Raw genomic sequence first — 21119 nt, 5'->3', positions numbered from 1 at the left:
ATCCTGGATAATCAAACTCTTTTTGTTGTTGCTTTTTTATTGGCATATACTAAACTACACACAGTTAGGGGTTTAATCATGACTCTTCCATACATGCATGCAATGTATTTGATCATACTCACCCTCTCTATTAGCCTTTCTTACTCTCTTTACTTCCTCCCTATTTCACTTCCCTTCCACCTTTCTAGTAGTCTCTCTTTTACTATCTTTTTAAAAATTATTCATTTATTCACATGTGCATACATTGTTTGTGTCATTTCTTCCCCCTCCCCATCACCCTCTCCCACCCCCTGCTCCTCTCCTCACTTCCAGGCAGATCCTGTTTTGCCCTTATCACTAATTTTGTTGAAGAAAAGACATAAGCATAATAAGGAAGACAAAGCGTTTTTGCTACTTAAGGACAGCTATACAGAGAGATTACCAGCATTGCTTTCATGTACAAATGTGTTACATCCCAAGCTGATTCATCTCTAACTGATCTTTACACTGGTTCCTGAACCCCTTCTCATGTTGACCTCTGTTACTTTAAGGTTTCTACATTAGTTCCTCGGGAGTGAGAACATCAAACGCTTTTATGTTTTGGGTTTTCTACCTATTCCCATATCTCCCGTATATGTTATCCCCTTGTCAAGTGACCCAAGTCCAACCACACTGCTGCATTTGCCCTAGATCTAATGTCCGCATATGAGGGAGAACATATGATTTTTGGTCTTCTGAGCCTGGCTAACCTAGCTCAGAATGATGTTCTCCAGTTCCATCCATTTACTTGCAAATGATAAGATTTCATTCTTCTTCATGGCTGAGTAAAATTCCATTGTGTATAAGTACCACATGTTCTTAATTCATTTGTCAGTATTGGGGCACCTTGTTTGTTTCCATAACTTGGCTATTGTGAATAGCACTGCAATAAACATGGGTGTGCAGGTGCCTTTGAAGTAACCTGTGTCACATTCCTTTGGGTATATCCCAAGGAGTGGGATTGCTGGATCATATGGCAGATCTAGGTTTACATTTTTAAGAAGCCTCGAAATTTTTTTTCCAGAGTGGTTGCACCAGCTTGCATTCCCACCTGCAGTGGACCAGGGTTCCTTTTTACCCACATCCTCGCCAATACATGTTGGTGGTGTTTTTGATGATGGCTATTCTAATAGGGATGAGGTGGAATCTTAGTGTGGTTTTAATTTGCATTTCCTTTATTGCTAGAGATGGTGAGCATTTTTTCATGTGCTTTTTGGCCATTTGAATTTCCTCTTTTGAGAAAGTTCTATTTAGTTCAGTTGCCCATTTCTTAATTGGTTCATCGATTTGGGAAGAGTTTACTTTCTTAAGATCCCTGTATGTTCTGTTATCAGTCCTTTCTCTAATTTATACCTGGCAAATATTTTCTCCCACTCTGTGGGTGGTCTCTTCAGTTTAGAGACCATTTCTTTTGTTGTGCAGAAGCTTTTTAATTTTATGAAATCCCATTTATTCATCCTTTCTCTTAGATGCTGGGCTGCTAGGGTATGAGAAAGTCTTTGCCTATACCTATTAGTTACAGAGTGCTTCCTGTTCCTTCCTGTAGTAACATCAGAGTTTCAAGTCTGATATTTATGTCCTTGATCCATTTTTTGAGTTGATAGTAGTACAAGGTGATAGACATGGATCTAGTTTCAGTTTCTTGCAGATGGGTAACCACTTTCCCCAGCAACATTTGTTGAAGAGGCTGTCTTTTCTCCATTATCTATTTTTGGCACCTTTGTCATACATGAGGTGGGTACAGTTGTGTGGATTCATATCCAGGTCTTCTATTCTGTTCCACTGCACTTCATGTCTGTTTTTGTGTCAGTACCATGCTGTTTTTATTGCTATGGCTTTGTAATATAGTTTGAAGTCGGGTATTGTGATACCTCCAGCATTGCTCTTTTTGCTGATTATTGATTTGGCTATTCACAGTCTCTTGTATTTCCAAATGAACTTTAGGGCAGATTTTTCAATCTCTGTGATCAAAGTCATTGGGATTTTGATGGGAATTGCATTAAACAAGTAGATTGCTTTTGGTTGTATAGCCATTTTTACTATGTTGATTCTACCAATGCATGAGCATGGGAGATGTTTCCATGTTCTGTAGTCTTCCTTGATATCTTTCTTCAGGAGTTTGTAATTCTCCTTGTAGAGGACATCAACATTCTTTGTTAAATTTATTCCTAGGTATTTGATTTTTTTTTGAGGCCATTGTGAATGGAATTGTTTCCATATCTTCTTTCTCAGTTTGTTCATTACTGGTGTATAGAAAAGCTAATGATTTTTGTAAGTTGATTTTGTACCCTGCCACCTTACTGTAGCTGTTGATGGTGTCTAAGAGCTTTTGGGTAAAGATTTTTGGGTCTTTAAGGGGTAGGATCATATCGTCTCTACACAAGGAGACATTTTGACTGTTTCTTTACCTATTTGTATTCCTTTTATTTCTTCTGCTTGTCTAATTGCTCAGGCTAGAAATTCCAGTACTACGTTGAATAGGAGTAGGGATAGTGGGCTCTCTTGTCTCATTCCTGATTTTAGGGGGAATAGTTTCAGTTTTTCACCGTTAAGTATGATGTTGGCTGTAGATTTGTCATATACAGCCTTTACAATGTTGAGGTACATTGCTTCTATTCCTAGTTTTCTTACAAGTGGTGTTGGATCTTGTTGGAGGCTTTTTCTGCATCTATTGTGATAATCAAATGGTTTTTTGCCTTTGCTTCTATTAATTTGCTGTATTACACTTATAGTCTTGGATACTTTGAACAACCCCTGGATCCTTGGGATGAACCTAACTTGGTCATGTTGTATGATCTTTCTGATGTGTTGCTGGATTTGGTTTGACATTATTTTATTAAGGACTTTTGCGTCACTATTTATTAAGGAAATTAGCCTGTAGATCTCCTTTTTGGAGGTGCCTTTGTCTGGTTTTGGAATGAGAGTAATATTGGCTTCATAAAATGAGTTAAGCAGTGTTCCCTCCCATTGTATTTCGTGGAACAGTTTAAAGACAGTTGGCATTAGTTCTTCTTCAAATGTCTGATAGAGTTCAGCAGTAAATCCATCAGGTCCTGTACTTTTTTTTTTTTGGGAGACTCTTGATTGCTGCTTCAATTTCTTTTTGTTTTACATATCTATTCAAGTGATTAATATCTTCTTGGTTCAGGTTTGGGTTGTTGTAAGTTACTAGAAATCTGTCCATTTCATCAAGATTTTCAAATTTATTAGTGTATAGGCTCTAAAAGTAGTCTCTGATGATTTCCTGGATTTCTGTGGTGTTTGTTGTTATCTCTCATTTTGAATTTCTGATAAAGATTTGGGTTTTTGCTCTCCTCATTTTAGTCAGGTTTGCCAGGGGTCTGTCAATCTTACTTATTTTTTCAAAAAACCAGGTTTTTGTTTCATTGATTCTTTGTATATGTTTGTTTGTTTGTTTCATTGATTTCAGCCCTTATTTTAATTATTTCTTTCCTTCTGCTTGTTTTGGGATTTGATTGTTCTTGTTTATCTAGGAATTTGAACTGTAGTATTAGGTCACTGATTTGAGATCTTTCTGACCTTTTAATGTATGCACTCATGGCTATAAACTGTGTCCCATAGGATCTGGGAGGTCATGTTTTCATTTTAATTCACTTCCAGCAAACTTTTAATTTCCTCTTTTATTTCATCAATGACCCACTGATCATTGAGCAATATGCTGTTCAGCTTCCAATTGTTTGCAAGTTTTTGACTGTTGTTTTTGTTGTTGATTTCTAGTTTTAATGCATTGTGGTCAGATAGAATGCACGGGATTATTTTTATTTTCTTATATTTGTTAAGGTTTGCTTTGTGCCCTAAGATATGATCAATTTTGGAGAAGGTTCCATGGGCTGCTGAGAAGAATGTATATTGTGCAAAAGTTGGGTGAAATATTCTGTAGACATCAGCTAGGTCCATTTGATCTATGGTGTGATTTAGTTCTAGGATTTCTTTATTGATTTTTTGTTTGGATGACCTATCTATTGGTGACAGGGGGGTATTAAGGTCTCCCACTAACACTGTGTTGGAGTTCGTATATGTTTTTAGGGTGCAGGAGGTGCGACTGTCTCATGCCAAGCTGGTGCCTGGGACTGAGGGCCAGGGATCCCAGCGGAGCGGGTAGCTGGCATGGCCCGTGGGGTGGGGATCCTGGTGGGGTGTCACATGTGGAGCTGGGGCCCAGCATGGCCTGAGATGTGGGGGCCCAAGGGGCGGGGATCCCATAGACAATAATGCGGTGCACGGCTGGGGCCCCGCAAGGCCTGAGGGATGGGGATCCCAGAAGAACATGGATAAAGTCACCCCACGTGAAGCTGGGGCCTAGCAGGGCCTGAGGGGCGGGGTGCCCGAGGGACAGGGATCTGGCGTGGTGCTGGGGCCTTTGTGCAGCCTGAGGGGCGGAGAGCCCTGCAGAGTGGAGCAGTGGCTCCGCAGGCCAACTGGGGGAGGACTTGCAGGCTGGCTGTTCTTTTATTAGATCGTGGAATGGAGAAGCCTTCCACAATCTAGGGGTTTATGATCTAGGAGTTTATTATGCCTTACTTTCAGCTCTCCCTGGTTCTTTACCTTAGCCAAGTGTGTCACCAGCTTCTCAGCAAAGTCCCTGGGTCACAGAGCTCGCAGTCTGCAGCTCTGTCCCAGTCACCATCATCAAAAGGCAAGTTCTTATTTTTCCAACTAGTCCCATTCTCTTATACCCACACTGCTGTACCTTTCTTTCCTCTCTGACCTTCTTTCAGCCCAATGCTCTTTTTTGAGCATTAAAAGATTATTTTATGATGGTAGCTCCTTTTATAATGTTGTTATTAGCATATATTAGTTGTACAAAAGGATTTCATTGTGACATGTACATATGTGCTTGCAATGTATCTTAATTAGTTTCATCCCCTTCATCATTGTCCCGCATCCTTTTAGAATAATTTCAACAGTTTTCATTATTCTATTTTCATTTCATACATGTATAAAAAATACATTGACCATGATCACCAATCTTTACCCTCTCGATTTACCCCCCTAAACTGGAACCCAATCCCAGACAGGACCTCTTTTACCTTCTTTTCTTTCATTTCTTAAAGTGTATATTGATTGTTCAAGGGGGTTTTGACTTGGTATTTCAAATATGTATAATATTGTACTTTAATCAGGTTAACTGTCTCCACTACATACCCTTTCTCTATCTCCTTGCTCCTCTATCATTCAACAACTTTCAGTACATTTTGTTATACCGTTCTCATCCACAAATGCAATGTACTTCAATGATAAGTGTAATTTCTTAATTGTACATTTCCTTTATCTTTTGTTTTAACTGAAACTCATCTGTTCACTGAGTCCACCTTTGTAAAGGTACATAACATAGCAAGTTACCAGGACAGCAGGTGAGTCCTGCTCCCACCTCAATTTTCAATCCCATTTCAACATCTTGGTAATATTTCATGTAATTTGGATGTACTACTTTCTCTTCTACTGTGTTACTACCTTCTATGGATTCTGTTGCCACATATTAACACTAAATAAAGACGTGGATACCTGATTGCCTCCTACCCTAAATCCTGTCAGTATCTTTATACTATATCTATGTGCAAAATTTATGGAATCCATTGGCCTTTACCTTTCTTACTCATCTCATCTCTGGTAACTTTTACCTCTACACTCTCATATTCCCTGGATCTTACCATCAAATAGAACTCCTCCAACTTTAACTTTTCATAATATAAATATTTTCTGCACACATTAATTCCAACCAGTTGTTGTGTTAGCTCATTCACTCTTTGTTTTCGCCACACTTTCATTTGATTTCAAAGAAACTCCTTGTTCTTCACTTAGTCTATAAATAATGCCTAAATGTACTCTTTTCTCCATTCAACCTAGACACCATGATCAATCAATAAAATAACTCTCTTATCAACATCTTTGAATCCCAGACATATGCATGGTTTGCTAAAGATTCCAAATATTCATTTGCTTTATTGCCTTGTGTTTCCTACTTTTACCATTGGTACTTCTCCCAATTCTTTGTCTTGTTAATTCATACTTGTCATTTGAGATTCAACTGCATTGTAAGGCATACATACATTCCTAGGCATTCTGCTTAGTTCTTGGTTCATTTTTCATTCTAGAATAAATGTCCTCTTTCTTGGTCCTCTAGAATTCTTATTCTGCTATTCCCCTTTCAAAGTGCTTATAATATTCTATTAAATTTGCATTTATCCAATTCCATCTATCAATCGACTGTGTGATTCATGAGTAAAAGGATTTTTTTGTTTCAGTGATAAGTGTATTCCAAATGCCTAAATCTGTTATTAGAATTGATTCAATACACAGTCATGAAATAAGTCCTAGAAATATTTCCATACTTTTGCATTTTTTCCTCAGCTTATATCATGCTTTGCTTCCATTCATTTTTTCCTCTGTTTAATCTTTATCCTAGATTTTACCTCTTCCAGAAAGTACCCAATAATCTTTTCATCTTTCTCTGATCTCCTACAGTGACCTTTACACATTTATTATCATGCAATTTCTCACACTGTATTATAATTTCTTTGTTGATAATGAACTATTTTATCTCTAGGAAATGACATGAATTATGAAGATAAACTATGAATCATTCATACATCTTTTCTTATCAACTAGAATGGGGCCTAGCCCAGGATAAGGGCTTGGTAAATGTTAATATAAATGTATAAATGAACTGTATTATTGTCTATAAAAATTTTTTACACCCAATAGCATAGCTTTTAACCTAAATTAGATGCTGTTAATTACCTGTATCTACAGTCTTGAAAAACTACAGCAGAATGGATTTCTTCCTAAATAAAAATGTTATGCATGCTCTTGATCTGATCGTTTTAGTTGTTTCCTAGTGTCTAATATTTAGTCTACAGATATTTCCTTACCATTCTTGTCTCTTCAGTGACTGTGGATGTTAACATTTTTGATTGCTTAAGTTTTTGACTTCTCAAATTACTTTGTTCTTTTGTCCAACTGATTTTTGATGTTGTCTCTCTCTCAATCTTTGATCTTAACTTGAAATCCCTAAACTCTTGAACTTGAATCCAGTTTGCAACTGAATCTACTTTTATCCAACCATGTGAAACATTGCACTTAGCTTGATAGATAGCATTTTGTGGAGATTAGTTCAATAAATATTTTTATATAAGAGAATATGTCCTATAACATAATCCTTCATGAAGATCTGATTTATACCAAGTCTCAATGGAAAGAATAGTAATCACATCTCTGATGCTAGGACCTCTGTGTTCACTCTTAACGAGGTAGAGTCTCAAAATCTGCCAAATTTACAAATGTATCAAAAAATGCCATCTGGGATCTAGATGGAAGACATGAACCTATGATTACATTCCCCAAGGACTTTAGATATAATATGTGTCATCTTCCTGTGATAGGGATTAGGAACAGCATTCTAATGACCTTTAATTATAGCCAAATAGAAAATTCCTGATCAAGCTCCAATATCAAACAAACATCTTCTAATGACATTAAGTTCTCTCAAGATTTTGGCTGAAGAATGCAATTCAAATATTTGTGTTCCAATTGATTCTATCTTGAATCTTGCTTGCTTGACCAAGAATGCACAATACCTTAGAGATCTTTCTTGAATTGGATTACTCACTGATTTCTCTATCTCCTAATAGCTCAACAGGGCTATTATCTCTAGTGGGTTCCTCACACATATTTCTCAACCATAATCTGCCAGTTCATAAAAGAAGGACAAAAGCCAACAAAGGCAACAGAACAGTTGTACCAGTACCGCTATAACCACAATGACAAATGCCCTAGGGAGCTACATGGGATGTGCAAATGAAAGAGAAAATATAGGTTTAAAGTAATAGTAACTCTAATTAAAAATTTTGAAATTATTAAGTGATCCAGAAAGCAAAAATAAAATCACTTATCTGTTTTCATTAAATTGTTGTTTTAAAGTGGTACCACACTCTATATTACAGTGTACCTGATTTCTCATCAAAATTATTTGTGAGATTTTTACTTATAAAAATTGATAGTCATCTGAAACTTTTAGAAAATCCCTTTCAGGTACTTAGTATGAAGGGACAAAATATAAAGACTTGGTTTGGGTATGGAGTAAGACATGACTGAAAGTCATGCTGGTCACAAACAAGCTGTATGTGATTTAGGACAAGTATTTGATTTCAATGAATCTTAGCTTTCTAAAGTGTACTATTAAGTATATTATTACCGATCTCATAGGACAAAAATGAGATGAAAAATACAGTAGCTTAAATGAAAATAGATGTATATATATATATCTCCAGATATATCCAAAAGATACATATATTTCTTAAGTTTATCCACATGATCCTCCAAGACATAGAGTAACTTTGCTCTAAAAACAAGCTAGGAACCCAGATTTCCCCAAACATTTCTCTATTTTTTTATATTGAATTATTTAATAAGATGTGAAATGAATGAAGATGACTTAGTAATTAGGGGCTAAGAAGGCAATTTGAGTTACAGTGCAACCTGATTCATACTTTCTGTTTTTTGTGCTTTCATTAAAATCATGATATACAGCCTCTTCTTTTAAAAATTTTTTTATTATGCATTTATTCACATGTGTGTACATTGTTTGGGTCATTTCTCCACCCCCCCGTGTCCCCCTCCTTCACCCTCACCCCCATCCCCCTCACTTCCAGGCAACCTGTTCTGCCCTTATCTCCAATTTTGTAGAAGAAAATAGAAGAAAAGAAATAAGCATAATAAGGAAGAAAAAGCATTTTTGCTAGTTGAGTTAAGGATAGCCATACAGAAAGATTCCTAGCATTGCTTTCGTGTACAAATGTGTTACAACCCAAGTTGATTCATCTCCAACTGACCTTTACACTGGTTCCTAATTCCCTTCTCATGTTGAACTCTGTCACTTTAAGGTTTCTGTATTAGTTCCTCTGGAGTGATGACATTAAATGCTTTTACATTTTGGGTTTTCTACCTATTCCCATATCTCCCTTATGTGCTCTCCTCTTGTCATGTGATCCAAGTCCAACCACATTGCTGCATTTGCCCCAGATCTAAAGTCCACATGTGAGGGAGAACATACGATTTTTGGTCTTCTGAGCCTGGCTAACCTCGCTCAGAATGATGTTCTTCAGTTCCATCCATTTAGCTGCAAATGATAAGATTTCATTCTTCTTCATGGCTGAGTAAAATTTCATTGTGATAAACACCACATTTTCTTTATGCATTCATCAGTAGTGGGGCATCTTGGTTGTTTTCATAATTTGGCCATTGTGAATAGTGCTGCAATAAACATGGGTGTGCAGGTGGCTCAGGAGTAACCTGTGTTACATTCCTATGAATACATCTCCAGGAGTGGGATTGCTGGATCACACAGCAGGTCTATGTTTATATTTTTAAGAAGCCTCCAAAATTTTTCCAGAGTGGTTGCACCAGCTTGCATTTCCATAAGCAGTGTACGAGGCTTTCTATTTCCCCATATCCTCACCAACACATGTTGTTGGTGGTGTTTTTGATGATGGCTATTCTAACAGGGATGAGGTGGAGTCTTAGTGTGGTTTTGATTTGTATTTCCTTTATGGCTAGAGATGGTGAGCATTGTTTCAAGTGTTTTTTTGCCATTTGAATTTCTTCTTTTGAGAAAGTTCTGCTTAGTTCAGTTGCCCATTTCTTTATTGGTTCATTTATTTTGGAAAAGTTTAGTTCCTTCAGTTACCTGTATATTCTGATTATCAGTTCTTTGTCTGATGTATAGCTGGCAAACATTTTCTCCCACTCTGTGGGTGGTCTCTTCAGTTTAGAGACCATTTCTTTTGCTGTGCAGAAGCTTTTTAATTTTATGAAGTCCTATTTGTCCATCCTTTCTCTTAGTTGCTAGGCTCCTGGGGTTCTATTGAGGAAGTCATTGCTTATACCTATTAGTTCCAGAGTGTTTCCTGCTCCTCCCTGTACTAACTTCAGTGTTTCAGGTATGATGTTAAGGTCCTTGATCCATTTTGAGTTGATACTAGTACAGGGTGATATACATGGATTTAGTTTTAGTTTCTTGCAGATGGATAACCACTTTTCCCAGCAACATTTATTGAAGAGGCTGTCTTTTCTCCATCATCAACTTTTGGCACCTTTGTTAAAAATGTGGTGGATATAGTTGTGTGGATTCATATACGGATCCTCTATTCTGTTCCACTGTCCTTGTATGCATTTTAGATATGACTTAAAGTCTTCTTTTCACACTTTACAAAGTATTAACAAGAATATTATATTTATTTATAAGAGAGTCAACAACTCAAATTAAAAGATCAACAGGTTGTATCACTTATTATAACAGTGTTATATGTAATTAACTCTGTCTTTGTAGAAAGGAGCTGTATGGTTCTCTGAGTCAAAAAGGTCCTTTTTGAATTAAAATAAACACCTTGACACAGAAGTGAAAACTGAGCATTTATATTATGAGCAAAATCTACTGCTGAAACAAGACTTATACATTCCCTTTCCTTCTAGGAGAATATATTGACCAATAAACTTCTATATCAAATATTATAATTCTTTAAATATTTAAAGTGAAGCATGAATTTAGTGAATAAGGACATGACTAATAACAGCAATTAACTGCATTTTAATGGTATCTTTAAGTTCTGTAGTGTTCCTTCTACACTACACCTATGTTTATTTTTTTTTAAGAAGATGAAATCCACATTAAAAAAAGTCAGCCATTTAAGATATACACTTTACTGGTATTTAGTGCATTCACCATGTTATACAACCACTACATCTATGTAGTCCTTAAAAGGTTTATGAAGTCTCAATAAAAGCCTTACTGTGTTATCTTCAAAGATTTTGGGTCTGATATTAAGGGGTCATTGATCCATTTTGAGTTGATACTAGTACAGGGTGATAGACATGGATCTCATTTCAGTTTCTTGCAAACGGGCAACCACTTTATCCAGCAACATTTTTGAAGAGGCTGTCTTTTCTCCATTGTATATTTTTGGCACCTTTCTCAAATATGAGGTGGGTATAGTTGTGTGGATTCATATCCAGGTCCTCTATTCTGTTCCACTGGTCTTCATGTCTGTTTTTGTGCCAGTACCATGCTGTTTTATTGTTATTGCTTTGAAATATATTTTGAAGATGGGTATTGTGATACCGCCAGCATTGCTCTTTTTGCTGAATATTGCCTTTGCCATTCATGTTCTCTTGTGTTTCCAAATGAACTGTAGGGTAGATTTTTCAATCTCTGTGATGAAAGTCATTGGGATTTTGATGGGAATTGCATTAAACATGTACATTGCTTTTGGTGGTAGCATAGCCATTTTTACTATGTCCGTTCTATCAATCCATGAACACAGGAGATCTTTCCATCTTCTGTAGTCTTTCTCTATATCTTTCTTCAAGAGTTTGTAATTTTCCTTGTAGAGGTCATTCACAGTCTTTGTTAAGTTTGCTCCTAAGTATTTGATTTTATTTGAGGCTGTTGTAAATGGAATTGTTTCCATATATTCCTTCTCAGTTTGTTCTTTGTTGGTGTGTTAGAAAGCTAATGATTTTTGTAAGTTGATTTTGTATCCTACCACCTTGCTATAGCTGTTTATGGTGTCAGAGTTTTTGGGTAGAATTTTTTGGGTCTTAAAGTGTAGGATCATATCACCTGCAAATAAAGATATTTTGATAGTTTCTTTACCTATTTGTATTCCTTTTATTTCTTCTTCTTGCCTAATTGCTCTGGCTAGGAATTCCAGTACTATGTTGAATAGGAGTGGGGATAGTGGGCACCATTGTCTCATTCCTGATTTTAGGGGAAATGGTTTCAGTTTTTCACCATTAAGTATGATGTTGTCTGTAGGTTTGTCATATATAGCCTTTACAATGTTGAGGTACATTCCTTCTATTCCTAGTTTTCTTAGAGCTTTTATCATGAAGTGGTGTTGGATCTGTTCGAAGGCTTTTTCTGCATCTATCGAGATTATTAAACAAAGATAAAAACCAAGCATCCAAGCATTTTTCTTATGTCCATCAGACATATATTTCTCAGTCTTCACAATATTAGCCTTTTGAGGCCATAGTAACTTTGTCATGTGAATCTGGAGAGGGGGTTCTTCTTTGTATTTTATTATATTGAGCAGAATTCTTGGCCTCGACTCACAGGATTTCAGCAGCAAACCACTCCCCAGTTATGACAACAACAATGTTGTCCAGATATTGCAAAATTTCCACTTTTGGCATATTGTACCTGGTTGAGAAACACTGCCCTAAAGTACTGTTTTCTTTGCTTCGTTGAAGCTGAGAATCACAATTCTTTGCTGTGGCCTAAGGGAAGAGAAGAGAAAGAGAGAGAAGATAAATATATACCTATCTTCAAGGAATGCTGGAGAATGTTGCTAGTAGATAATAAAATATAATTGAGGTAGGGAAGGAATAAATAGCCATTTGCTAAAGTTATATAATGGAACAATTATTGCAGTACTTTACTATGGTTTTAATCCTTAAATGATCTTTCCAGGGGCAACAATCTAAATGACATTCACATACAGGTATATATTCCTCAGGTGAGTCAAATATAGCAGAAGTTTATGGAAGATTTGTGACTAGCTAAAGCACTTAATTTCATTTTGTTTCTTCTTTAAGACAAGGACACAGACTATAATTGTATGTCTAATGAATTCAGACGATGATAGAAAGGAGAAATCAGAAATAGCCAATGAAACAACCATGGAATAATGCAAATTTGATACCCTTTTAAATCACATTTTTTTTTTGTTCTTTTTAAAAAATTTTATTGCATTGTTGTGCTGAGTAGGGGTATATCATGGTATTTACAAAGGTTCTTACAATGCATCAAACATATCATACTTGAATTCATCCCTTTTACTATTCTCCTTTATTGCCCCCTTCCCCATTCCCAGAACAGTTTCAACGTGTCTCATTTTTCAATTTTCATTCCTGTGTACACAGTATTTGCACCATATTCACCCTCTTACACAATTTCCCCACTTCCTCCCCCTTCACACTGGTGTCAACACCCCCAGGCAGGCCCTATTCCTCCCTCCTGTTCTCTAGTTTTGTAAAAGAAAGGAAAAGCTAATGATATTTTGCTTATTTAAGAAAGCTACACAGGGAATTTCCTTGAGGTACTTCCATGTATATGTGTATTGCAGCTGGATTTGGTTTATTTTCTCTATTTTTCTTCTTTCTATTTTAGTTCCTTCTTTAGGGTTGTTTCAACCATTTAAAAAATTCTATATTCATTCTTGGATAAAGTGTATATTAACCATATTCACCTTAACTTCCTATTCTCTCCACCTTTTGTATGTGACCTCTCCTTGGCATGTCCTGTTTTTCATAATATTGCTATATTTGTATTAGGTCTATAGTACATATATGAAAGAAAACTTGTGACTTTTGGCCTTCTGAACCTAGCTAACTTCACTTAAGATTATGTTCTTCAGTTCCATTCATTTACCAACAAATATAAAAATTTCACTGTTAGGTAAAATTCCATTGTATATAAATACCATGTTTTCTTAGTTCATTTATCAGTAGCAGGGCGTCTTAGCTGTTTCCAATAGCTAAGCTGTTGGGAATGCTGCTGCAACATGGGTGTGCAGGTACCTTCGTTGTAAGCTAATTTATATTCCTTTGGGTATATCCCTAAGATCGGAATTGCTGGATTTTATGGCAGTTCTATCTTTACTTTTTTTCAGAAGCCTCCATATGGTTATCCATAGTGGTTGTACTAATTTAAATTCCTACTGGTAGTGTATGAGGGTTTCTTTTTCTCCATATCCTCACCAACATTTGTTGTTTGTGCTCTTGATGGTAGCCATTCTAACAAGTGAGGTGAATCTTAATGTAGTTTTGATTTCCATTTCCTTTATGGCCAGGGATGTTGAACATTTCTTCATGTGTTTTTTTAGCCATGTTGATTTCTTCCTTTGAGAAAGTTTTGCTCAGTTCTTTTGCCCATTTCTTCATTGGATCATTGAATTTTTGGGTGTTTATTTTTTGAGATCCCTGAATTTTCTGGTTACCAAACCCTTGTCAGCTATATAGCTGGCAAAAATTTTCTCCCATTCTGTGGGCAGCCTCTTCAATTTATAGACTGTTTCTTTTGATGTGAAGAAGATTTTTAATTTCATGAAGTCCCATTTGTCAATCCTTTTTCTTACTGGTTGAGCCATTTGAGTTCTACTGAGGAAGTCATTGCCTATACATATTGCTTCCAGTGTATTCCCTGTGCTTTCCTGCTCTATCTTCAAAGTTTCAGGTCCTATATAAAGGTCTTTAATCCACTTTGTGTTAATACTTTTACTGGATGACAAACATGGGTGTAGTTTCAGTTTTCCGCAGGCAGATATCTAGTTTTCCAAGCAATATTTGTTAAATAGGCTGTCTTTTCTCTGTTGTATGTTTTTGGTAACTTTGTGAAAAGTCAGGTGGGTGAAGTCATGTGATTTCATATATGGGTCTTCTATTGTGTTCTGCTGGTCTTTGGTGCCAACGCCATGCTGTTTTTTTTTTTTTTCCTATGGCTCTGTAGTATATATTGAAGCCAGATATTGTGGTACCTCCAACATTGCTTTTTTTGCTCAGTATTACCTTGGCTATTCATGGTCTTTTGTGCTTCCAAATAAACTTTATCATTGATTTTTCAATCTCTGTGATGAATGTCAGTAGAATGTTGATGGGCATTGCATTGCACATGTAGACTGCTTTTGGTAATATAGTCATTTTCACAATAATGATTCTGCCAATCCATGCATGGGAGATCTTTCCACCTTCTGTAATCTTCTCTGATTTCTTCAGTAGTTTATAGTTTTCCTTGAAGAGGGATTTCAAATCCTTTGTTAAGTTTATTCCTACTATTTTTTGAGGCTATTGTAAATAGAATGTTAGATCACATTTTATAACATCACTTGTCTCTAGATTATTTCTTCAGTGTCATGTGACATAAGTATTTAAGCCAAATATTAGATTTTTAAATGCTAAAATAGCAATATATCATAAGTTAGCACATTTCTCTGGTAATATCTAGCATAATTCTTGCAGCTTAGGTGGGAAATGTGAAGATAAAATGTAGCCTGCACTCTGCTCAAAATGAACATGGCTTTGGAGCTGAGCTGTATCACTCAGTGTCAGGCATTGTTTTCCTAGTTTGTCAGACAAGAGGTGATGTATTTTTTCTAATTCACATGAAAGTATTGTGTAAGTTTTTGTATAATGTGTTGTTTATAATGCATAGTATTCTAGTGGAATTAAAAATACAATGCAGTTCATGTTTGTATATCAGAGGATTGGTTGTGAAGAAGAATTGAAGACAAAACTAGTGAACTAGGTTTGGGATCATATTTGAAGCATAAGCTAACATTTATTTTATAAGCAGTATATATTAAGAGACTTTACTCACTCAATGTGGTAGTGCATACTTGTAATCCCAGCACTTGGGAGTCTAAGGCAGGCAGATCTTTAGTATAAGGACAGTCTGGGCAACATAGACAGTTCCAGGCCAGCGTGGAATACATAGCGATACCCTGTCTCAAAAGCATGAAAAAGGCAGAAGGAGAGAGAGAGAGAGAGAGAGAGACTGAGACTTTAGTCAGAATATTGTAATGATCAGCTTTATACCCTGAGTGCACTGAAACAAAACTCTTAAACCGGTGTCTTTCACTTAGCAAGTTCTCACAAAAATTATATCCAAAGAAATGTTCACATTTTGGAAAGGCTAATTTGAGTGTATTCTGACTAAAGATTAAAAGTGTACATGATAATGAACAAAGGTGACGGGAGGAGAAGGGGTGTTGGTGCTGCTGGGAGGGAAGAGGTGGGTGGTGGTGGGGAAAGGGGTAGGAGAATGAATATGATGCAAATAATGTGTATGCATGTATGTAAATGTAAAAACGATACTTGTTGAAACTGTTCCAGGAATCAGGGAAGGGGAGATGAAGGAAAATGGTGGAAGGGGTGAATTTAAATATAATATATTTGATATATTGTAAGAACTTTTGTAAATATCATAATGTACCCCCACCCAACAGAACAATAAAGGAAAAAAAAAAGAATTCTGCATTCATTCTTGTATAGAGAGTACATCAACCATATTCGGCTTCTTTGTTTCCTTCCTGACACTACCCCTCTTATATGTCACCTTCCCTTTGTGTGACCAGTTTTTCATAATATTGCTGTGTTTGTATTAGGTCTATATTCCACATATGAGAAGGGGATGAAAGACAGTGGTTGAGGGGGTGAATTCAAACATGATATATTTTATACATTGTAAGAATCTTTTTAATTCTAAATGCCACAATGTACCTCCACCTGGCACAACAATAAAGGAAAAAATTGATGGATGGATTTGTGTTATAGTAGGAAGTCTATGTGAGAGATGTTAGAAAGCCTAATAATAACATTCAGATGCCTAAAATGAAGTCTCTCTGAATTCTGATTTTATACTAAGCAACATCGAACCTTGATTAATGATTCAAAAATACCTTTGTATAATTGTTATGCAAAGCCAAATGAAGCAGGTCTTGAAAATCAGATAAAAGAATTGTGCATTTATCCTGATGATAAGTATTTCTCAAAGTGTAGTATTAAACCACCAGTATCAACATTCACTAGGGTATAGACTAAAAGTCAGGTTCCCAGGTTTCACTCTAAGCCTCCACAATGAGCATCTTTTGGGAAACCATCTGCTTGTTAGAAAACTGCCAAAGCCATTCTGAAGCACAATAAATCTTGAGAACAACAAAAAGGGGAGACATTCTAAGCAAGGAAGTACTTATCCTAATTTGTGTTTTAGAAAGGTAACCATGGTGACAAAGACTGGGGAGAGAACAGGATGGAAAGTGGGTGGAATGGTGAAGAATGTAGGGTAAAGGGGCATCATTCCTGAATATGCAGACTTTCATCGTCACACTGGCATTTATAACTAAGTCTCATAGTAATTGTGATTCTAATGATGGAATTTAATTCACAAAATCTGCTATAGACTCTGGAGTGGTTTTCAAAGCTTTTTCATTAGGACATCTGGAAATGCAAGAATGAGGGTATCAACATATATCATGTAAATATGTTTTATTTTTCTGATAAATATGAATGATTTTTCATTTTAAAAGACTAAAGGAACATATGTAGAGCATCATCTGAGTTATCCAGTAGGTATTCTATGCCAGGATAGGTTGTTAACCACAACAAAGGGTTTATTTTCCAAATCTTTCCTGTTTATTACTCTTGGAGATAGAGAGAGATACTAAGGTTCACAAATGCTTTTATGTCCTTTTAAAAACTAAAGCAATTACCCTTGGTCAATGAGGCCAAAAGGAGCCACATGAAAATATTACAGCTAGAGAAAGGGAAAGTTGCAGCTTGTAGCCACCAGGCAAATGGAGTCCTTTGGGTTTTCCTCTGTTTACCAACTTGAGTACTCCAGCATTGTTATGAGCCTTTAAATGACAAAGTACCTCAAAGTCTTAGCGTGGATTCCCTACTTTTAAATAGTGGGCAATTTTATAGCAACAGTATGCTGTAAGCATTTAAAATGAAATATCAATGACAACTGCTTGCTGCAGATTAAATTCAAAATATAAGGACCTCCAAAGACCATTTGTGAGTATGCAAGAATATTAAATTCCATGTCTGTAAAGCAACTAGTAAATGCACAACATGAAGTAAGCATGCATTATTCTGGTAAATGTACGTTGTTATTTTAATCCTTATATTGCAGATGAGGTAAAAGGCACAGTGTGGCTAAGTAACTTTCAAGTTCACACGGTCTTGAAAAGTTGAGAATAAACTCAAGCACTGTGTCTCTACAATGTATATGCTTGCATTATTGTTGTATGCTACTGCATTTCTGGTGGCTTGAATCCAGACTGTTAATAAGATTTGTAAAGTTTTCTGTGACAGAAAATAAGATTAAGAACTTGGTCTTGAGGAAAGGGGACATAGAAACTAATAAATACTCTAACATGACAAATGCTATAATAAAGATTTATAGCATGCGCTCCATGCAAGAGCAAAGGGAAGAAATACCCAAGTGTCACTGAATAAGTAGAAAAAGAAGAAAATAGAAACAGAGAACATTATTCTATCAACACTGAACACAAATATGCCAGGTTAACAGGTTTCCAAGGATTTTGTTCTCCTGTTTTAGATAACAGAGCAACACAAACAGCTGGGTGATTTTATCTTGATTTTCTAAGTAAAATTGACATTCACAGACTATTGTGTTATTGTAGTTTAACTTTGGCAGCACTGGAGGTGGAAGGTCTATGGTAATAGGAATTGCGTAAATGGGGCTACCATGCCATATGATCATCCTTAGTATCATTTTTAACCTTGGCACCAGGCCCAGAAGCCTCAGAGTCTATTCCTTTACTATTTGGGGTTGTTACACCATTAGATATTTTGAATCATTGTATATTTATGTATCCTTGTATTCTACGTTATTGTATCAAATTTTCATGTTTCTGGTGCAAATGATTCCCAAATAAAAGAATAAGTTAATATATTTCCCAGTAATTTTGTTACTTTCCTATAAGATTTATCCAAGAATCAGCATATGGTATAGACCCAAGTTTAGTCTGTATTTGAGAATGTGTAGCTTTATATATCTGGAGTTAAACAGTTAATGAACAGAAATAGGCCACATATTCTTGAATGTGGTAGCTTAGTAACATAACTCTTGTCTTGTTATTATACATAAGCACTTACACATGCATACAGAGAGGCAGAGATAGAGAGACAGAATATGCTTATTTCAATTTGATATTAATAAGGGAGTTGACATCAGCATGAACATGTAATTTTTATTCACACTTTTCCATTTTATTTGTTTTCTAAAAATCCTCATTTATTTGTCAATCAAATTAATAACTGTATCAACACAATTAAATAATTTAATTTGCTTGGTAAACATTTTAAGGGTTAAATTTAAAAATTACTTAAAGTTTAATAGAGTTTTCTGTCTTCAAATATCTGATCCAATAAAGGTTTAGGTTTAGAATTAGTATAGTTATTATATTTGAAAATATTCAATTAATTGAAAAAGCACATGTTAAGCATCTATATATACAGCATTAAGGAGAATAGAGAAAAACCTGTAAGACAATTTCAGACTATTAAAATTTATTCATGCAGTCAGGACACATCCACATGTTAAATAGCTAAAGAACAGCTAGTATAGCATGTAATTAAGTACAAGCGTGGGATGAGGCCACAAAAATTAACCTGCATCTTCAGAGAATCCAAAGAGTTTCAAGAAAAACCAAATGAGGAAGATAGGATTTGGCTTGTCATTTATGACAGCTGGGATTTGGAATTAAAGAGATAAGAGAGGAAATTATTCCAAATATGTTGTCAATATGTGGGAGGCCATGTTTCTGTCCTTAGTTGGCTTTCCTCATATCAACAGCTATACAGTTTGGGGAATTTATAAAATAATCCCTAACTATTATTTAGAAATTACTATGTGCCACACATTGTTCTAGATGTTTTACTCATCGAATCTTTGTGGATGATCTTGTTGGATCCTAATGATCTGACAAAGTAAGAATAATTATGTCTTCATGATACAGGTAAGAAAACTGATAGACATAGCTGCACAATGTTTTTCCAACTTACAGTGAAATGCATTGGGTCCAGGGGTCAAGCCCATGCAGTCTGGGTCAAGAGTTTGTGCTTTACCTTTCTAGTACCCTGGAATTCCTCACACTTTTTGGTCAAAGAATATTTTTGTACTCATAAAATTTTTAAATTTTCAATGATCTTTGGTTATTGTGACTTATACTCACAAATGTTTCCATATGCAAAATTAAAACTGAAAGAACAATACTTATTTATTAACTCATTCAAACAAAATTAAAGAAATTCAGAATAAGTTCATACTTTCCAAGGGTTGAGGTTTGAAAGGAATATGGGTATAGCTATGAAAGGGCCACATTCTTGTGGTGACAGAACTGTTGTGTACATTGTGTACATTGATTTAATCAGTGTCAGTATCCTGACTATGAAATGGTGTCACAGTTTTGCAAGTTGCTACCACTCAAGTAAACTGAGAAAAGAATACCGAGAAAAGATCTTTCTTTGTTTTTTCTTATAACTTACTTCATGTGAATATACATTACCTAAAAGTGTAAAGCTTGATTAAAGATAGGAATAATGAAACATTACATACAAATGTAAATAATATTTTATTAAATTGATTGCATTTTCTAAAAACAAATTACTGATGAGAGTGGCATGGCATTTTATTATTACAAATATTTTTAATGTCTGGCTTAATAGAGTTTGGATGCTTATATTTGCTTCTGTATTCAGCCTGTTGCAATAACATGTCAGGTAGCTTTTGTAATGATCGTCTTTGTATTTATTAAAGAAACATAACACAAAAAAGAAAATATTTTAGTGTTATGAAAAAGTTTTAACTCTACTGCTACCCTAAAAAGATGGCAGAGACCTCCAGGGGTCTCTAGACTATGCTTTGAAAACAGGTGCCCTGTACTATACATCTTCTTGATATGAATGTTGACTACTAGTATAATATGAATTATGCTAATATTTCACTGTCAGTTCCAAGGCAATTATTGCTAAGTTAGTCCCCAAATCACTGGTGAAGTGTTTCAATGCACAGCATCTTTTGCAGTCTGAGAGATCTAAAAACTCCCAAATGAGCACACAGTAAGCCAAACAAACTGTTAGAATTGCTACAGTTTGCTTCCTTCCTCCATCCCTGCTGAAGAATTCTGGCTAGCTTAGTTCAAAGGGAAAACATCCACAGAGAGCATCTGTGGAGAAAAGATAGCAAGGCAAATGTGGCAACTAAAGAAACTTCACCTTCAACATTTTTATAAAATGCCAAGATACTATGCACTATGCACTGGGACATCATGTCATTGGGAAGCATGAAAGGAAACTGGAGCACTATAGTTGACAGTGACCTCAGTAGAAACTCCTTAACCCTTCTGAAGCTTTTTCACCAACCACTCTTTGTCTAAATTGCTCTTGCACTATCACAATGGGCAAAAAACAAGAGAAAACTCTGACATTAGAAATTAGACTGTGGACTTGAATAGCATGCCACTTTAACTTAGCAATAGATAAAGTCTCAAACACTG

Source organism: Castor canadensis, chromosome X, assembly GCF_047511655.1.
Source record: "Castor canadensis chromosome X, mCasCan1.hap1v2, whole genome shotgun sequence".
In the NCBI taxonomy this organism is placed as follows: domain Eukaryota; kingdom Metazoa; phylum Chordata; class Mammalia; order Rodentia; family Castoridae; genus Castor; species Castor canadensis.
Note: the sequence above shows the minus strand (reverse complement) of the source record.